This window comes from Ovis aries, chromosome 14 (assembly GCF_016772045.2).
Source record: "Ovis aries strain OAR_USU_Benz2616 breed Rambouillet chromosome 14, ARS-UI_Ramb_v3.0, whole genome shotgun sequence".
Lineage (NCBI taxonomy): Eukaryota > Metazoa > Chordata > Mammalia > Artiodactyla > Bovidae > Ovis > Ovis aries.
This window is the reverse complement of record NC_056067.1, coordinates 46628201-46643650: the sequence shown is the minus strand read 5'-3', so window position 1 is coordinate 46643650 and position 15450 is coordinate 46628201. Positions and strand designations below refer to the sequence as shown.

At 41.1% G+C, this 15450-nt stretch overlaps 2 protein-coding genes across 6 annotated transcripts in view; one reads left to right on the top strand and one right to left on the bottom strand.

Annotated features, from left to right (window-relative positions):
* Positions 1-7530, bottom strand: part of LOC101122210 (uncharacterized) — a 42684-nt gene extending 35154 nt beyond the window's left edge. Inside the window, exon 1 of the mRNA XM_042231383.2 lies at positions 7463-7530. The gene's annotated coding sequence lies outside the window, so the exon portion shown is untranslated. The remainder of the gene's footprint in view (positions 1-7462) is intronic.
* ZNF585A (zinc finger protein 585A) overlaps positions 804-15450 on the top strand; it is a 42800-nt gene continuing 28153 nt past the window's right edge. For 3 of the 5 annotated variants that reach the window (XM_060398513.1, XM_060398514.1, XM_060398511.1), the window contains exon 1: positions 804-1030. The gene's annotated coding sequence lies outside the window, so the exon portion shown is untranslated. Of the gene's footprint in view, positions 14944-15450 lie in introns of all 5 variants that reach the window. The other 2 variants (XM_060398512.1, XM_060398510.1) reach the window with 2 other exon arrangements.

Below are 15450 nucleotides of genomic sequence, written 5' to 3'. Positions count from 1 at the left end.
TGACAACCAAATTCTGGCCAGGGTGTGAAACAACAGGAACTCTCATACATTGCTGGTGAGAATACAAAATGGTCACTTTGGAAGACAGTTTGGCAGCTTCTTACAAAATCAAACATACTCTTATGATATGATCCACCAAGTACCTTGATATTTATCCCAAAGAGTTGAAAAATTATGTCACACAAAAACTTGTGCACAGATGTTTATAGCAGCTTTATTCATAATTGCAAAAACTTGAAAAAAACAAGATGTCCCTCAGTAGGTGAATGGTTAAGTAAACTGTGGTACATCTAGACAATGCCATTTTATCCAGCCAAAAAAAAAGAAAGAAAGAAAATGGCCTATGGAATCATGAAAAGACATATACTAAGTGAAAGAAGTCAATATGAAAAGTTCTATCTGCCAACTATATGACACTCTGGAAAAGGCAAAACTATGAAGACTGTAAAAAGATCTGTAGAGCCTGAGCTACTCCATCTTGTAAAAGAATTCCATTTTTGCAAAGGTACCGGGCAAACAGACTTAGACTTTGGATATTGCCTAAACTTGCCCCGCTATGCACAAGACAATCAGCCCTTAAGATAAACCTCCTGACTTTAAGTTCAAGGATTTGTGATTTACCTTGGAAGTAATGATTTACATTTGTGATTTACCTTGGAAGGGATGATTTACCTTTGTGAAATAATGATTCACCGTGTAAGTGAAAAAAAAACAATCAGAGATCCACACACAACCCTATAGGAGAGGGTAACCAATCAGAAGTCCCTCAGCCTGAACACCCCCTTTGTTACCCTTTCACCTGAATATTCCCTATATAAGCAGTGTAACCCAAAACTCGGGGCTCCTCTCAGCCACTGCGTGGGAGCCCCAGCTCGAGCTTGGTAATAAAAACTCTCTTGCTTTTGCATCGGATACCAGCTCCCTGGTGGTCATTGGGAGATTTCGCGACTTGGGCATAACATTTGGGGGCTCATCCGGGATCTCCCATCAGCTCCACGGGAAGACCGATCCGGAGAGTTATCTGCAACCAGTAAGTTTTTTCTGTTTTCCTGTTTGTCTTTGATAAGGCCTATTTTCTGAGACCAGTATATGACTCAGGCGGACGCGCCGACGGGTCATGGGTAGGGGTCGTTGGGAGACGTCCCCGACCCTCCCGAAGGGGACAGAGTGCCCCTGTACCCTGTTGACATCAGCGGTTTGCTCCCACTGAACGACCGGAGGCTGTTGTCCTACTTTCAGATTTGCCTCTGGACTCCTGAAGGTTTGTTTTTTCTGTCTGTCTGTCTGGCTGGCTGGCTGGCTATCTGTGTTGTTTGTGTTAATTTACCCACGCCTGATTGATCCAGGAACGATGGGGCAACGTCAATCTAGCCCTACTCCTCTATCTCTGATGACTATTTTAAAGAGGTCAAAAAGGGCGCCCGTGACCTCAGTGTTAAAATTAAGAAAGATAAACTAATTACTTTTTGCAGCACAGAATGGCTGTCGTTCCATATGGGCTGGCCTTCGGAAGGCACGTTTGACTTGGAAGCTGCGCACCAAGTCCAAGATATCATCCTCTGATCGCAGGCGGGACACCCTGACCAAGTCCCCTATATCATAGTGTGGGAAGATATCATAGTACACTCCCCTCCTTGGGTAACATTTTTTTGCCTCAACAGGAACTTTCTACCACTCGGGTGTTGGTGACACAGGTGGGAGAGAATCTGAAGGAACCCAGGAAAACTGGACCCACGGCGCCGTTATACCCCATCTTACAGGGGGGAATTGTTAGGGGAAGCACACTGATTGAAACCGCCCACCCTGGCCAGGCACCATAGTAACCATTTGCATGAGTTGTTTTATGACAGGACATCCTGATAAGGAATATGGAACTAATAAGCCTCCTCCCCCTTCCTTTTTCAACCTGGCTTACTTTCCTCCCTTGAAATCTTTGATGTTAGTACTTAGATCTGAAGTTCTGTGTCTCTATAGGAGGTTTTCTGAGGGACTGTATTCTTGTATTTAAGGGCTTCCCTGGTGGAGCCGAGGTTAAAGTACCTGCCTGCAATATGGGAGACCTGGGTTCGACCATCTCTAACTCCTGACACTGAGGAAAAAAAAAAAGACTTGAAGCTAGATCTTGCACTGTGTCTGTCTAAATATGTTTTGGTATGTCTCTGTCTCTGGGTAATATTTTTGAGGTTAATTTGTATATGAGCTCTATTTATTTGGCTTAAAAAAAGGTAAGCGCTTACAAATCAAGTAATTCTAAATTAAACAATAAATTCCAGGTTCATGTGAACTGGGAAATATTTAATGTTAAATACCTGATATTAATGTTTGTTTGTTGACCTATTTAATATAGACATGTCTTAGAGTAATTACGTTAAGTAAAATATTTTCATTGTACCTAGGTTTAATATAAGTTAAATATTATATCTGTTACAAGTTTGTCAACAAGGAAATTACCTCAAGTGAAAAAAAAACTTCTAAAAAATGTAAATGAGATATGAGCTTTTATATAAACTCTATCAAGAAAGCTTCCTAAATAGAACTCTTTTGAAGTTCTTTTGATCTCTAGCTAACTTTGGGATGCTTCAGAGGGCCCCTGGAACATCCCAAAGAGAGATATTAAACTGTGTTTATTTGGTTGGTTAAATTACATGGAAAAGATTATCAAATGAGTAATAATTCCACTCATGTTATAATGTATGGTAAAATTACTAATATAGATATCCTAGAAATTATATGGAGTTTCTAACATTCTGATATTTCCTGGCATTTTATTTTTTTTTTTTTTTCCTGGCATTTTAATGGAGAACCTGATGACTTCACAAAAGTTAACAAAAGGACTGAATGAACCAGGGAATATGCTTATAACTTTTATGGTTATAATTCCATCTGAAAAATTATGGGTTTGAATCTTTCAGGGAGTAAGGAAAATCTTCCCCTCAAACTAATTATGACAATACTTTGGTAAATTGAGGGTTATAAACAAAACAATTATATTTTCTATCTGACTCCTCCAAAAATTGGAAGTTCTTAGGTTTCCAGTAAGTTTATCAAATGAGTTAGGAAGGTTATCTCATGGGTACAAAAATCTCAATAAATTTTTGAGACCTTAAAAAGGGAAGAATTCACCTAGATTTGTTAGGCAAAATCTGTGATAAGCCTTTGGTGTGAGTTTCCCAGCCCTGTTTTATTTTAAAAGTTCAGTCTGAGACTATAAATGTTTCAGCAAAATAAAAAGCCTATAATCAATTATGGTTATAAAAATCATCAGACCAAAATTAGTGAGAACAAACCTATTTTGCAAACAAACTAGCCTTAATTTGGTTATATTTAATAAAAATAAGGGTAACTTTAAGGAGAAAAAGATATTTCAAAATGTTAAATACCAGTTTGTTAATGGAAGTCTGCATCTAGTAAGACTCATCTCTTAGATAGTTCTTTGCTGTTATGTGATATTAATGTAAAATTTAATTGAATTCTTGAAGAACACCCTAAGTTTGTTTCTGAAGCTTATCTCAGTAATCTATCTTTGGATGAAGATCAGATGACCTGCAACCAGGACTGGAAAAAAGACATAATTTAAGGGACTGTCTCCAACATGGATGGAAGGACTTTTTATCAGGAAAACTACACTACACCAGGATGAGAAGACGACGACATCAGAGGTAGACAGCTTCCCCAAGATGCTGGACCTGATTCGTATGATCATTTATGTTTTCTTGACTTCTTAGACCTTTGCATATAAATCAAATGCTTTTCTATCATAGACCTGATCCTATGCTAGTTTTAAAAATCAATCCAATTGTTGGGTTTGTGGCCAATTACCTGTGTCTAGTTCTAGGTTACCTTGGTAAATTTCTCTACTACCAGACTCTAACTGGTTGGCCCTGAGAAAATTTACTTAAAAAATTATAGTCATATTCAGGTCACTGTGATATTACTAGATAGGATCCCCTCACCGGGCCAATTAATAATGCCTGCTCTCACTCTGGCTATAAATTTGAGCTTTTTTCTATTACCCAAGCTCAATCAGAACAAGAAAAGTTTCCACAAAGGAGAGGAAAATCTCCCACAGTTATGGGATGGATTTATATAGATAACATCAGACTATAGTAATTTAGGTTTAAAGTCTCCCCTGTGTTGGGGAAAAAAAAAATTAAATCATACTAAAGATAATCAGTCTAGTAACACTAGAAAACTGGGCTATGCGCCTTATAGATGGTGCCAATATATAATTTCCTGGGAAGATAAAGATTCTACAGGGCAGACTAAGTCAGATGACCTGAAGATATACTAGGCTACATCTAATGGAAGTTTTTAACATAAGTCTTACTTGTGACTTTACTAATACTGCTGGCTGTTATTTGTATGTCACCTGTTTTACAAAATTGCTGTTTCTTACACTGTCAAATATGTGTGAGGCCTCTAATAGAATAATATATAGTCCCATATGAGATGATGATGGTAACAGTGTAACTCTAGATATGGCAAGAAGCAACAAGAGGGAATATTTTCCTGGACCAAGAAGCTAGTAAGACAGGTGGTCCAGAGAATTTTGGATACTGTTTTATGGCCTAGCCCAGTAACAGCACATTGAGTGGCCTGTCAACAGACTCTTTGCCAAACCTGAAAATGGACACTCTCAGCACCATGGGATAAAATGGTCATGAAATGCCCCCCTCAAAATCATGGTCAAGTTTATGAGCAAAAGGGGCTCTGCCAACTGAAGACTGACACTCGCCATCTACATCTGCAAAGATTAAATCATGGCTGCTGCAACTGCTGACTTTCAACATCCCTGAAAGGAGTTCAGGGTAAAAATCAGGAATGAGGCACTCTGTGCTCTGGGAAAAACTGGCATAACAGGCCTTCAGATAGTTAGATCTTTTCAGGAGAAGATTTTATGAATCCCAATTCTTGCATCTTCTAGTACCTAGAGAAACACTGACGTCATTAACGGTGAAATCTGCTTTGGCTATTAAGGAACAGTTTACAGTCAAAAGTCAAAATAGAATAGCTATGGTTCAGATATCCTGGGAAATAACTAGGTGATGCTATGGGTGTATTTTCACATTAGACCTTGTATTGCTAAACCCTTGAGTTTTCTGAGTTGTGTCAGGCTTGGATACCACCATTTTAAGCTGGTTTCAGATGTGGAAAACCCCAACTTAGATCAGGCAGAGAGAGAGACTTCTGCTCTGTTAGGCAGGCCTACGCCCATGCACAGCAGGAAGAAGTTACAGAAGAAAGAGACCTCCGCCCCAATTCCCAAGAAGTATCTTGAGTATGAAGTCTCTCAGGGGGCCTATGTGCTGTGTTAGGGGAAGAACGTTGTTTTTATGTGAATCACTCGGGGATAGTCAGGGAGTCCCTGGCCAAGATAAGAGAAGGGCTGAGTCAGAGAAAAAGAGAAAGAGAAAAGTTTGAATCCTGGTTCAGTTCATCTCCCTGGCTCATGACCCTCATATCTTCTCTGGCTGGGCCCCTAATCATTTTACTCTTGCGATTCACCTTCAGACCATGTCTACTAAACAAGTTGATAAACTTTATCAAAGGCCACATCAACATGGTGCAGCTTAGGGTGCTTAGGTCCCAATATGCAGCCATAACAAACCCACCCCTGGTAAAAGATAATATAAAGCTAACTACAGACCCATGATTGGGTCTGTCTTGGGTCCTTGAGAAGGGGGGAATGTAGAGCCTGAGCTCTACATCTTGTAATCTTTTTCATCTTGTAATCTTTTCATCTTGTAAAAGAATTCCATTTTTGCAAAGGTACCGGGCAAACAGACTTAGACTTTGGATATTGCCTAAACTTGCCCCGCTATGCATGAGCCAATCAGCCCTTAGGATAAACCTCCTGACTTTAAGTTCAAGGATTTGTGATTTACCTTGGAAGTAATGATTTACATTTGTGATTTACCTTGGAAGTGATGATTTACCTTTGTGAAATAATGATTCACCGTGTAAGTGAAAAAAAAACAATCAGAGATCCACACACAACCCTATAGGAGAGGGTAATCAATCAGAAGTCCCTCAGCCTGAACACCCCCTTTGTTACCCTTTCACCTGAATATTCCCTATATAAGCAGTGTAACCCAAAACTCCTCTCCTTAGCCGCTGCGTCGGTAACGGTGGGAGCCCCAGCTAGAGCTTGGTAATAAAAACTCTCTTGCTTTTGCATCAGATACCGGATACCGGCTCCCTGGTGGTCACTGGGAGATTTCGAGACTTGGGCATAACAGATCAATGGTAGCCAGGAGTTAGGAGGAAGGAAGCAAAGAGGGATGAATAGGTAAAGCACAGAAGATATTTAGGGCAGTGAAACTACCATGTAACACACCATAATGTATGTTATACTTTTAAAACCACATGCTATATCATTATATCTGATGAGTCATCAAAAATTAAAACACCAACTGACCAAGTATTAGAATACAGGATGACTATGCTTATAAACTGCTAGTAAGAATTTAACAGATACAACCATATCAGTCCAGCATTATCTAGGAAATGTGAAAATACAGACATACCTTCTGGCCTAGCAACTCTATTGGTATGTCTGTACGCTATGAAAGCATGCACATGTGCACCAGGGTACTTATAAAACAAAAAGGAAACCCCAGCGCACCTTGTATTGGGCTTGGTCAACAGCCATTCCTCTTTCTCCTCAGGGGACCTCTCTGAGAAAGACAGCTGGAGGAAGGAGAAAGGAATCATGAAAAGCCAGGTCTTTCTGTGGCTCTGACTGATTAGATAACAGGTTACTCTGGACCCACACCTACTACCCATGGGAAGGAGGGATGGAGAGAAGTCAGAGGAGTGGAGTCTGTCCTGAGTATTCCTGGTTGCAGAAGGGGAAAAGTCTGCTGCTCAAGACCAAAATCTGTCCTGATCTCACACATCAACCACTGGGACACACACACTGTCAGCTTGGCACAATTACAGGCACTCTCCAACCGCACACACAGTGCCACAAAAACTTACGTGATCACACTCACATATCCTTACACAGTCATAGACATCCAGTACAGTTAGTACTGCTAACGTTCATAAAACCACCATCAGAGGCAGCCCTCAGATAACACAGTCATAGAAGCACAATCACATTCTACACTCCCCACCCCAACACACAGGGCACAAAGTTGTATGGGTACCCACAATCACTTGTCCCACTACGGGGTCGGAGCCGCACACTGTCACAATTACACACCACAGCGAGGATATCCACAATCACACCTGCACACAGAGTTTCGCGCGCGTGGTCAGTCACGATGACACGTGCACACACAACGCCGCACGGTCACATAAGGTCACAATCACACACACGGATTCCCACACTTCCCCCTCCCCCAGTCCTATCAAATCATGCAGGCCCAAGACTTCGGACCCGCCTGGACTGTCCCTTCAGACCCTCAGAGATGCACATCCGGAACCTAGTCGAGCCCCCAAGACCTAGGCTGCTCACCTTGCACTTTCCCTTCCCCGGAGGCCGAGGGTCCCGCAGGCGAGTGATGGGTCGGCCGTATATGCGCCAGGGTCTCTGGGAAATGTAGTCCGGAGCTAGATCCGCTAGGACAAGATGGCTCCTCACCCTCGGATTTTCTGCACCGCCTGGGGCCAAGTTATACCTCTTCTCCCCTCTCGGAATTGCTGCCAAGAATCTTGAGATACAGATACAGTCCCCACATCCCAGAGACAAGCTTCCTCCAAGGGCCAGGCCAATCCTATGGAGTCATAGGTCCCCTGAGAGATAGAAAAATGTTGCTAGATTCGCGCCGAAAGTAGGTTAAAGAAGCAAGAACTTCTGGGAAATGTAGTCTAGAACCAGAATGGGTGCGGCGCCCGCCTAAGTAGAAGATTGTCTTGGTTGTTTTTTTGCACAGAGTTTGCTGCGGTGGAGGACAGAGTGGCGCCCAAGACTCTTCTAGGAGTTGTAGCTTACTCTGAGAATATTTCAGATTGACTAAAGCAACATTTTTGCCTTCCTCTGTGGATTAACGTGGTGTGTGGTCTGTGCTAGTCTGGGAGCGGAAACCTAAGAGTCTCAGATAGGAACCCTCAGCAGGAAAGTGAAGGAGAGCAATCAGCGACTCCGGAATGGAGCGGATGAACACGGATTATCAGGCCCGTCCAGCAGTTTGTTTGTTGTGCATGGTAATGTTAACTTTGATAATGGCCCCACAGGTGAAATTGGAGTTACCTCACTTTCTTCATCTGGAAAACAGTGACCATTTAGGGTTCATGTTCTGGTACTATCAATCAGTTTTGACTTTTGGAGAAGCAAAAAGCAAACCAATGTGTCTGACACATAGTTTCAGACTTGTCTTTTTTTTTTCTTCTTTTTTTTAAATTTTTATTTTATTTTATTTTATTATTATTTTTTTTTAATTCTTACATGCGTTCCCAGACTTGTCTTTTATAAATCATAGCTTTGTTTCTTGTATGGCCGTGGAGCCCACACCCTTCCATGCCTTAGGGTTTTTCATGGGTAAACCTTGTCTTCCAAGAAAGCACAGAAGGCTGCAAAATAAGAGTTTATTTGGAGGTCTTAGGAACTGCGATTTGGGAGACTGATTTGGGTAAAACCAAAAGAGTGCTCCAGAAGAGAGTCAGGGACTTCCAAAGGTAAACCTCACAAAGTTAATAACATTGTTTGGAAGGAATTATGATTGACTTTTGAAGAAGGAAACAGACAGAACAGGCTCCATCTTGAAAGCAGGACTCCATCTTGGGCCGGACTGCGGACTTTGAGCTATATGCCAAGTATCTATGGAAATGACATAACAACTGGAAAAACCAGGCCCCGTGGATGGAAGAGCCCCAGGGCTCATACCCAGACTCTGTGTTGCCTAAAAGAATACCCTAATTATCTGTGTAACCAAATAGAATCATAAATTCTATTATGTTTATTGGAGTATGACCATTAGCCTATTGATAATTGTCCACTGTTAACTACCTAGGCTTAAGGCATATGAATCACAGGTTAACTTTGATTGTATCTTTCTTTTCCTTTGTTCAGACCTCCGGTTCAGTTCATTTCAGTCGCTCAGTCGTGTCCGACTCTTTGCGACCCCATGAATCGCAGCACGCCAGGGCTCCCTGTCCAACACCAACTCCCGGAGTTCACTCAGACCCACGTCCATCGAGTCAGTGATGCCATCCAGCGATCTCATCCTCTGTCATCCCCTTCTCCTCCTGCCCCCAATCCCTCCCAGCATCAGAGTCTTTTCCAATGAGGCAACTCTTCGCATGAGGTGGCCAAAGTACTGGAGTTTCAGCTTTAGCATCATTGCCTCTAAAGAAATCCCAGGGCTGATCTCCTTCAGAATGGACTGGTTGGATCTCCTGGCAGTCCAAGGGACTCTCAAGAGTCTTCTCCAACACCACAGTTCAAAGCATAAATTCTTCAGTGCTCAGCTTTCTTCACAGTCCAACTCTCACATCCATACATGACCACTGGAAAAACCATAGCCTTGACCAGACAGACCTTTGTTGGCAAAGTGATATCAGGCAATCTGAGGAGGTGGGTTTGAGCACATAAACTTAAGAGTATATAAGGTTTTCAGGAAAATCTGGTCAGGGTCCTTGGCTAAGAGGAGACTCTGCCTTGGGCCCGCCAGTGTAATAAACTGCACTCCACTCTCTGCATTGTCCTGAGTGAGTTTGTTTCCCAGAATGCGTGGCTACAACACTTTGACTTTAGAAAAGGAAATATTTGTTCTTAAGGACTAGGCTGTCACTGAGTTATTTTAGGGGAAGAGTTTGATAAGTAGACAGGCTCTCGAGTTATTTTAGAGTCAGGGTTTTCTAAGTATCTTGAGTTTCTGGAAGTTAAGATCCTATCGTAAGTCATACTTTCTGAGATGTGTATAAGTCATACTTTCTCTGGTCTCCCCATTCCATTTTCCAGATCTCTATTAGTAAAATTGATTGAATATTAATTTTCCTTTCACAACTTTCAGTCTCCCTTGACAGCATTTAGAGTTATACTTTATTCCTTTCCAGTCTTCCATAGTTAGATCCCTGACTCTCCCAGCAGATGGGGGCGGGTGTGGGGGTGGGTAGGAGGATTCATTAGTATGATCAGTACAACAGCTTAGGTATGAATCCTACTCCTTTCATCTGTTCGAATCAATTAAAATCCACAAATGGAGACCAAAACAGAAAACTCAAGTTTTGGTGAAATTCAGAGAACGGAAAAGCCCATGAACACCAAAATACACATAAGCAGTTCCCAATACAGTTGAGATTAGGTAAAAGCATCTCAGAGAATAAGGACTGGTAAGTAGAAGTGAGAGTGAGGCTTAGAAGCTAATAACCTCTATTAAAGAAGACTCCAGACATGGGGGAAAAATCATTTCAGGAACACTAGGTGCTTATCTTGGAGAAGGCAATGGTAACCCACTCCAGTACTCTTGCCTGGAAAATCCCACGGAGGAGCCTGGTAGGCTGCAGTCCATGAGGTCGCAAAGAGTCAGGCACGACTGAACGACTTCACTTTCATGCATTCTAGAAAGAAATGGCAACCCACTCCAGTGTTCTTGCCTGCAGAACCCCAGGGATAGTGGAGCCTGGTGGGCTGCTGTCTATGGGGTCGCACAGAGTCAGACACTACTGAAGCGACTTAGCAGCAGCAGGAGCAGCAGGTGTTTATCTTGAAGGATAAACTTAGGAAAGGGAACTGCCATGAAGAGAGTAGAGGTCCCGAAGAATAACATAAGGAACTCATGCCCCAAGATCAGGAGTCATGTTTAAAGAAAAATTTATCCATAAAATTAAATATGTCTCAGTTATTGATCCGTAAGCTAGAAGAAGACTCCAGCATCAGAGAAAAGCTTCAGTTGCTTAAAGGAGAGAAATACGCTAGTGTCAAGTTTCTACTCAATAAAATTTAGCACCAGAAATCAGTGGAACAAAGCCAAGAGGATAATCAACAGAATGAATGTCAAATATTTTTGTTAACAATCAAGTTGAAATTCAGGTATAGGTATAATTTAGGATCACCCTAAAATGAGGATGTGAACTAGGGTGACTTGAGAAGCAAGGACAGTCCTGTAAAGGATAGGCTGGTTTCTTCTAACAGAATAAACAGGATGGTGATTAAAATGTAAAAATAGCTGAAACTAGAGCAAATGAAAAAAGACACTAAAGTTTTAGCTGAGCCTGGCATAACTGGAAGAAGATAGAGGAAGGAGAGTAGAATGAGTAGGACTTGATGAAGCAGAATTTGCAGGAGACATTCTTAGGACAAGAAAGTAGAGTATGGATGCACCAGTTACAGAGATGAGGGAAGAAAAGAACTGGGTAACAGAGAAACACGTGTAATAAAATGGCTTGTTAGGAAGATTGTGAGCGTCCCTTGTGCTTCAGATGGTAAAGAACCTGTCTGCCAATGCAGGAGACACAGGGACACAGGATTTGATCCCCATGTCGGGAAGAAGTAGGAAATGGCAATCTCCTGAAGTAGCAAATGGCAACTCATTTCAGTATTCTTGCCTAGAAAATCTTATGGACAGAGGCGCCTGATAGGCTACAGTCCACGGGGTCACAAAGAGTTGAACACGACTGAGCGACTAAAACTTTCAGGAAGATTGTAGGCTTCAGATTATGACAAGCCTGAGATTCAAATCCCAGTTCTGAAAATTACTATTTGCCACCTTGAGTAAATGACTTGTGCTTTATGCACAACGTCATCAAAAATCTTGATAAATGTATTTTCTTCTCAGGAATATCATTTGGATCAGGGAAAATGTGTAGACTCACTTATACAAAATAAATGCTCAAAAGCTATTGAAAATATCTCAACTATCTTTTTAAGACCAGTATTACCCTGATGCCAAAATCAGATAAAGATATTAGGAGAGAAAAGAACCAGAGGCAAATATTGTTTTTGAATACAGAAACAAAAATTACTAGCAAATGGAATCCAAAAACATATTAAAAAGATGATCACTCACCTAGAGCCAGACATCCTGGAATGTGAAGTCAAGTGGACCTTAGAAAGCATCACTACGAACAAAGCTAGTGGAGGTGACAGAATTCCAGTTGAGCTATTTCAAATCCTGAAAGATGATGCTGTGAAAATGCTGCACTCAATATGCAAGCAAATTTGGAAAACACAGCAGTGGCCACAGGACTGGAAAAGATCCGTTTTCATTCCAATCCCAAAGAAAGGAAATGACAAAGAATGCTCAAACTACCACACAATTGCACTCATCTGACACACTAGTCAAGTAATGCTTAAAATTCTCCAAGCCAGGCTTTAGCAATTCATGAACTGTGAACTTCCAGATGTTCAAGCTGGTTTTAGAAAAGGCAGAGGAACCAGAGATCAAATTGCCAACATCCGCTGGATCATGGAAAAAGCAAGAGAGTTCCAGAAAAACATCTATTTCTGCTTTATTGACTATGCCAAACCCTTTGACTGTGTGGATCACAATAAGCTGTGGACAATTCTGAAAGAGATGGGAATACCAGACCACCTGACCTGCCTCCTGAGAAACCTATATGCAGGTCAGGAAGCAACAGTTAGAACTGGACATGGAACAACAGACTGGTTCCCAATAGGAAAAAGAGTACATCAAGGCTGTATATTGTCACCCTGCTTATTTAACTTCTATGCAGAGTACATCATGAGAAACGCTGGGCTGGAGGAAGCACAAGCTGGAATCAAGCTTGCTGGGAGAAATATCAATAACCTCAGACATGCAGATGACACCACCCTTATGGCAGAAAGTGAAGAGGAACTAAAAGCCTCTTGATGAAGGTGAAAGAGGAGAGTGAAAAAGTTGGCTTAAAGCTCAACATTCAGAAAACTGAGATCATGCATCTGGTCCCATCACTTCATGGCAGATAGATGGGGAAACAGTGGAAACAGTGGCTGACTTTATTTTTCTGGGCTCCAAAATCACTGCAGATGGCGATTGCAGCCATGAAATTAAAAGATGCTTATTCCTTGGAAGGAAAGTTATGACCAACCTAGATAGCATATTGAAGAGCAGAGACATTACTTTGCCAACAAAGGTCCATCTAGTCAAGGCTATGGTTTTTCAAGTAGTCATATATGGATGTGAGAGTTGGACTATAAAGAAAGCTGAATGCCAAAGAACTGATGCTTTGAACTGAGGCATTGGAGAAGACTCTTGAGAGTCCCTTGGACTGCAAGGAGATCCAACCAGTCCATCCTAAAGGAGATCAGTCCTGGGTGTTCATTGGAAGGACTGATGCTAAAGCTGAAACTCCAATATTTTGGCCACCTGATGTGAAGAGCTGACTCACTGGAAAAGACCCTGATACTGGGAAAGATTGAGGGCAGGAGAAGAAGGGGATGACAGAGGATGAGATGGCTGGATGGACATTGACTCAATGGACATGGGTTTGGGTGGACTCCGGGAGTTGGTGATGGGTGGGGAGGCCTGGCGTGCTGCAATTCATGGGGCCGCAAAGAGTCAGACATGACTGAGTGACTGAACTGAACTGAATATGATACAAATAACCAAATTTATTCTAGGAATACAAGCGTGGCCCACCATATGTAAACCAATCACAATAATTCATTATATTTGCAGAATGAAAACAAAAGCCACATGATCATCTCAATAGATCCAAAAAAGCATTTGGTAAAACCCAGTAACAATTCGTGGTTTAAAAAACAAAACAAACAGTCAAACCAGGAATAGAAGAGAACTCCTTCAACCTGATAATCACACCTGTGTACTTCAAAGGACACCATTAAGAAAATGAAAAGAGAACCCAATTTCAAATCATATGTCTGATAAGGAATTTGTATTCATGATATATGGAGAATGGTTACAACTCTAGAAAAGGATAAATAACTCAAATTTTCAAATGGCCAAAATATTTGAATAGACATATCTTCAAAGAAAACAAATGTGCAAATAATCAATCAGCACGCTAAAAAATGTTCAACACCATTAGGTGTTATTTGCATTAGGAAAATGCAAATCAAAACCAAAATGGGATAGTATTTCACACACACTAGGATGACTAGTGGCTCAGACGGTAAACAATCCACTTGCAATGTAGGAGACCAAGGTTCGATCCCTGGATCGGGAAGCTCTCCTAGAGAAGGAAATGGCAACCCACTCCAGTATTCTTGCCTGAAAAAATCCCATGGACAGAGGAGCCTGGCAGATGGACTAGAGTCCAAAGGGTTGCAAAGAATTGGACATAACTGAGTGACTAAACACGCATGCATGAGGATGACTAAAAATAAAAAGTTTGTAAAACTTAAAGATTTATCAGTATCAAACTTAATATTTGGAAGAACTTTTTTTTTTTGACCTGTCATCATTTTTTTTTTTTAACATTTCCATCATCCTGAAATGTTTACACAATGTCTGAAGAGCAAATGAACTAACAATGTCATTTTTTTTAGGACACATGGAAAGGACAAACTGTTTTTAACAGCTTCCCCCCACATTGTGGGCCTAACGATTAGGACAGCTCTTAGCCACCTTGAACTTCTTGAAACTCACTAGTGATGCTTGGTAATTCTCAGCATTCCTTTTTTTTTTTTTTTTTGCCTCCTGAGTCATACCAAGGGGTAAGGGAGTGAGACTTTGGGTTATCAGGTGGTCATCTGGGAAGCAATAAAGGTAGTCTTGTGCAAAGGAGGCCCTGCCAGACCTCAGAATTTATGAGTTTGGAATCAAGCCTTAGAGAAAAGAAACGTTAAAAAATAAATTAAAGCCTAGAGAACACTGGTCGACTGACAAGACGAGAAGGAAAGATAACTCAGAATGAGAAATGACTGCAGCCTTAGCTGTGTTGAAGGCAACCCAGGGACCATAAGATATTTTTTTTTAGCTCCTTCAGAAGTGAAGAAACTGACAACAGTACATAATTTCTGAACATTTTGGAGGCTGGTCTTGGTTTTTCAATTGTTTATAGACAAGAAGAACCCCAAGACCTAAAAAGAGACCGGTAAGTAATAGAGGGCTCTGAAGAAATAGAAATTCATACATTGGTGAGACATCCCTGTATTCTTCCAGAGCAGAATAACAGAAAGCAAAGGACATTTACAAATCACACTGAGAGCAAATGCAAATTACATTGTCTTTTCTCTGAGCCATCACCCCCTTCTCCTTTTACATACACTTTGTTTTCATATTAATTTTTTGTATATTTTAATATGTACATGTGTCTATATATAATGTGGCCAAACAAAACATGTATTATTTTAACTTTTTATCTCAAACACTTCTAGACAAACACAAAAGTAGACTGAATAGTATCAACATCCCCTTCTTACCCACCCAACCCGTGTACCTTTCAGCTCTAACAGTTATCAACCTTTTGCCAATCTTGTTTCATCTAGTCCTCCCTGAATTTTTTTCTGTAGTATTTTATTTTATTATTTTAAAAGAAATTATTTATTTTTGGCTGCTCTGGGTTTTTGTTGCTGCACATGGGCTTTCTCTAGTTGAGGAG